Raw genomic sequence first — 6,000 nt, 5'->3', positions numbered from 1 at the left:
ACCATTCAGGTATGACCTAAATCAAATCCCTTATGATTATACAGTGGAAGTGGGAAATAGATTTAAGGGACTAGATCTGATAGATAGCGTGCCTGATGAGCTATAGAATGAGGTTCGTGACATTGTACAGGAGACAGGGATCAAGACCATTCCCATAGAAAAGAAATGCAAAAAAGCAAAATGGCTGTCTGGGGAGGCCTTACAAATAGCTGTGAAAAGAAGAGAAGCGAAAAGCAAAGGAGAAAAGGAAAGATATAAACATCTGAATGCAGAGTTCCAAAGAATAGCAAGAAGAGATAAGAAAGCCTTCTTCAGCGATCAATGCAAAGAAATAGAGGAAAACAACAGAATGGGAAAGACTAGGGATCTCTTCAAGAAAATCAGAGATACCAAAGGAACATTTCATGCAAAGATGAGCTCGATAAAGGACAGAAATGGTATGGACCTAACAGAAGCAGAAGATATTAAGAAGAGGTGGCAAGAATACACAGAAGAACTGTACAAAAAAGATCTTCACGACCCAGATAATCACGATGGTGTGATCACTGACCTAGAGCCAGACATCCTGGAATGTGAAGTCAAGTGGGCCTTAGAAAGCATCACTATGAACAAAGCTAGTGGAGGTGATGGAATTCCAGTGGAGCTATTCCAAATCCTGAAAGATGATGCTGTGAAAGTGCTGCACTCAATATGCCAGCAAATTTGGAAAACTCAGCAGTGGCCACAGGACTGGAAAAGGTCAGTTTTCATTCCAATCCCAAAGAAAGGCAATGCCAAAGAATGCTCAAACTACCGCACAATTGCACTCATCTCACACGCTAGTAAAGTAATGCTCAAAATTCTCCAAGCCAGGCTTCAGCAATACGTGAACCTTGAACTTCCTGATGTTCAAGCTGGTTTTAGAAAAGGCAGAGGAACCAGAGATCAAATTGCCAACATCCACTGGATCATGGAAAAAACAAGAGAGTTCCAGAAAAACATCTATTTCTGCTTTATTGACTACGCCTAAGCTTTTGACTGGGTGGATCACAATAAACTGTGGAAAATTCTGAAAGAGATGGCAATATCAGAACACCTGATCTGCCTCTTGAGAAATTTGTATGCAAGTCAGGAAGCAACAGTTAGAACTGGACATGGAACAACAGACTGGTTCCAAATAGGAAAAGGAGTACATCAAGGCTGTATATTGTCACCCTGTTTATTTAACTTATATGCAGAGTACATCATGAGAAATGTTGGACTGGAAGAAACACAAGCTGGAATCAAGATTGCTGGGAGAAATATCAATAACCTCAGATATGCAGATGACACCACCCTTATGGCAGAAAGTGAAGAGGAACTCAAAAGCCTCTTGATGAAAGTGAAACTGGGGAGTGAAAAAGTTGGCTTAAAGGTCAACATTCAGAAAACGAAGATCGTGGCATCTGGTCCCATCACTTTATGGGGGATAGATGGGGAAACAGTGGAAACAGTGTCAGATTTTATTTTTCTGGGCTCCAAGATCACTACAGATGGTGACTGCAGCCATGAAATTAAGGGACACTTGCTCCTTGGAAGGAAAGTTATGACCAACCTAGATAGCATATTCAAAAGCAGAGACATTACTTTGCCAACAAAGGATCGTCTAGTCAAGGCTATGGTTTTTCCAGTGGTCATGTATGGATGTGAGAGTTGGACTGTGACAAAAGCTGAGTGACGAAGAACTGATGCTTTTGAACTGTGGTGTTGGAGAAGACTCTTGAGAGTCCCTTGGACTGCAAAGAGATCCAACCAGTCCATTCTGAAGGAGATCAGCCCTGGGATTTCTTTGGAAGGAATGATGCTAAAGCTGAAACTCCAGTACTTTGGCCACCTCATGCGAAGAGTTGACTCGTTGGAAAAGACTCTGATGCTGGGAGGGATTGGGGGCAGGAGGAGAAGGGGATGACAGAGGGTGAAATGGCTGGATGGCATCACTGACATGATGGACGTGAGTCTCAGTGAACTCCGGGAGTTGGTGATGGACAGGGAGGCTTGGCGTGCTGCGATTCATGGGGTCACAAAGAGTCGGACACAACTGAGCGACTGATCTGATCTGATCTTTATCATCTAAGCCATATACAAAAAGTGAAATGCTTATATTCGTGCCAGATAAATATAATCAAAATAAAGTTAGTGTCACTCTATTAGTATAAGACAAATAGACTTTAAGATAAAAAGATCACCAGAGGTCAAGAGAGTCATTGCATAATGATAACAAATTCAATAAGAAGATGTAACAATTCTAGTTCTGTTCTTATATTTTTCCCTTTTTGAAGGAGAGGCTTATCTTGCTTGGTTTTAATAGCTTTTCAGATATTTCAGATTTCAGTTCAGTTCAGTGGCTCAGTCGTGTCCGACTCTTTGTGACCCCTTGGACTCCAGGGGGCCTCCCTGTCATCACCAACTCCCAGAGTTTACTCAAACTCATATCCATTGAGTCGGTGATGCCATTCAACCATCTCATCCTCTGTCATCCCCTTCTCCCACCCTCAATCTTTCCCAGCATCAGGGTCTTTTCAAATGAGTCGGCTCTTTGCATGAGGTGGCCAAAGTATTAGAGCTTCAGCTTCAGCATCAGTCCTTCCAATGAATAATCAGGACTGATTTCCTTTAGGATGGACTGGTTGGAGCTCCTTGCAGTCCAAGAGACTTTCAAGAGTCTTCTCCAACACCACAGTTCAAAAGCATCAATTCTTTGGCACACAGCTTTCTTTATATTCCAACTCTCACATCCACAGGTGACTACTGGAAAAACCGTAGCTTTGACTAGATGAACCTTTGTTGGCAAAGTAAGGTCTCTGCTTTTTAATATGCTGTCTAAATTGGTCATAAAAAATTTCAAATTTAGCTTAAACTAATAAGACTAAGTTCCACAAGAGTAGGAATTTTTATCTTTTTTTTGTTCACTTCTATTTCCCCAATGCCTAGTAAACATAGGAGCACATGTGGGTCAGGCACTCCATAAATGAAACACTTTGTTGGAAACTTATGGTGTGTCAAGTCATGTATATTGTGACATCTGGTCCCATCACTTCATGGCAAATAGCCAATTCCAGCACTCAGTGGGCCCAGGTCTCCTGACTTCAGTTTCTGACCCCCAAGAGCCTGGGCAAGTCATGACATCATCCTGTAAGCTATGTGTCAGTTCTCACCCACTCTGCAGTTAGTCACAAGCTGGGGGAAAACCCAAGAAACAAAAGCAGCCATCCACAGGCTCCTGAGTGGTGGTCAAGGTGACTCAGGCTGAGATGCAGCATTGCCCATCTTGTGGCAACGCTTGTGGGCTTGTGGGCAGACACGTGGCAGCCACAGGGCCCAGTCCTGCCATGGATACAGGGCCCGTGCCTGCAGGAAGCTGCTCTCCTGGCCTCTCAGGAGGAAGCAGCCAGGACCTCTTCTCCTTTCACAAGCTAGATTCTGCCTCAGGTTCCTACTCAGTTTCTGCAACTTCACGTCTCTGAGCCGCGTCTGTAAAATGAGATGGTGATGCCCACCTTGCACTGCCTTTGGTAATGATGAGATCGTATACAGAAAGTGCCTAGCTCCCCACTACTCTTCCTCAGGATATGACATCTGAATACTTTAATATGTCATCATTACCATTGGTGATCTCCAAGTCAAGGAGGAGGAAATAATAAGAAGTTCATTGCCTCTTGCTCAGCAGGTAGACTTCCCTGGTGGTTCAGATGGTTAAGAATCTGCCTGCAAGGCAAGAGATCAGGGTTCCATCCCTCGTTTGGGAAGATCCCCTGGAGAAGGGAATAGCCACCCACTCTGGTATCCTTGCCTGGAGAATTCCACGGGCAGAGGAGCCTGGCAGGCTCCATTTCACGGGGTCGCAAAGAGTCAGACACGGTTGAACAGTTATCACTTTCACTTTCAGCAGGTAGATGACCTCGAGGACTGCCTTAGCCCTGTGCTTTGGGCATAGACACCTTGCACGCGACTCCTCTCTGCAGATCCCAGGGCACCCTCTCTCTCTCCCCCTCTTCTAGTCTCCCACCACAAGTTTCTCATCCCCAAGGCCAGACCACAGGTCTAGTTTATAACAAAACAGGGACAACTTTCGCTAAATCAGTGCTTCTCAAATGTGGTTCCTGCACCACCCTGATGGTAACCAGATAGCAGGAGAGGAGGGCTTCACCTGTAGGCTTTCAGTGACAGTGAATCACGTGGCAAGAGAGTTCCCTTTCAACTCTTTCATAATCGCCATCATCAAGAAACTGATCATTCCAGAGGATGTGGCTGTTATATAGATTAGAACAGACAAATATCAACAAGATCACATGACTCAGCCTAGCTGGATATTTTAGACATACAAGAAACCAATACAATATTGTAATTAACCTCCAATTAAAATAAGTAAATTTATATTTAAAAAAAATAAAGAGAAAGGATTAAAGCTGAAAAAAAAAAGAAGTTTATAATGAATAAGAATAGGAAGTGCTATGCAGTTGCAACTCTGCTAATGAAATAAAAACATTAAAGTGTTATCAAGGTCCCCTGTGTATCCCTCTCTGATGCTGTTCTCCTTCATCCCTCTCATGAACACATCACTTTGCTCTAGAAATTACCAGTCTCCTGAACTGACAGCTGATAATTTTCGTGCACATCCTCCCCTCCTAGGTACCTCATCCCTAGGTAGTACTTTGCAGACTGTAGTTGGTTTTATACTTGTTATGTTGTTGAACTTGAAATGTTAACATATGTAGCCTTAGTTCATGTATTTTAACTACTGTGTGAGATTCCATTGTAGCATTATGCGGCCACTTTTCTATCCAGTCTACTTTGGAAGAATATTTACGTTGTTTCTAGGTTCTTAAGGTAATTTTTTTTATGGGTCAATGAAATGAGTACCTTCTTTCATTGATTTTTGTTTATGCATGTTGTTTCAAGTTATAATAGTAAAATCCAATAGCTTTGATTCTATAATTGTAAAACCTTGCTTTACATATCATTTTCACAGCTCTAAAGTCTATAGGTGCATGCCAAGTCACTTCAGTCATGTCTGACTCTGTGCAACCCGCCAGCCTCTTCTGTCTGTATGATTCTCCAGGCAAGAATACTGGAGTGGGTTGTCATGACCTCCTTCAAGGATCTTTGCGACCCAGGGGTGGAACCCACATCTCTTATGTCACCTCTCTACAGTCACTCGAAACATCATCAGGACTTATTGATTCTACGTTTGCTTACAGCACACAGGACAGAGCTAATCAAGCAAGTCACAAATACTCAAAGATGAAATTACAGATATGCACAGCATCTTTGTCACCATTCATAAGTATTGTAACACCTTCCTCTCTGAGATAGACATCCTTCAGCCTTAGACATAATATATAGAAATTTGTGATTAAATTAGCATTGTTTAGCATTAAAAAACCCAAATTTGTAACAATAATCAAATAATCTTAAGAAACCCAGAATACAATCAAAATTGGAGATGGAATTTAGACTCCCTAAACAGCTGCCTTCCACTGCTGCTGCTGCTGCTAGGCAAGTTTAATGTGGTCAGTTTTCCACTGTGGGATTGTCAAACAGAATCCACTTAAAGACATTATCCTTCAATATACACATAAGGATGAACGGCACTTTTCTTTAAAATTATCCATTTTTTCATGGGAGTGCTGTCAGATAGACTTCCTGACACATAACCTGTGATGATTCTAGAAGGAATTACGGGTGGGCAATCATGAATGACCAGTGCCACAAAAGGTGTAGTGATTATACCATTAGCTGATCTTGTGAGAAGATTCTGGAATGCCAGTATCAGAATTCAGAGCCCTTAACAACCTGTTTTAAGGTTCTCAGAAATACAATACCCTCATGGGTTTAGCAGCTTATGGACTTGCTTTTATGCGTAACATCATACTATCCTGCAACAGAAGGAGACAAAATTGTAAAGACTCAACCATTAACCCTTTAAAACTTACACGATATTCCAAAGTGTAATCGATTCGACCGACTCCATTTTTAAAATAA

This window comes from Bos grunniens, chromosome 25 (genome assembly GCF_055505025.1).
Source record: "Bos grunniens cultivar Pamir isolate PY7600 chromosome 25, Bosgru_T2T1.0, whole genome shotgun sequence".
NCBI lineage: Eukaryota > Metazoa > Chordata > Mammalia > Artiodactyla > Bovidae > Bos > Bos grunniens.
Note: the sequence above shows the minus strand (reverse complement) of the source record.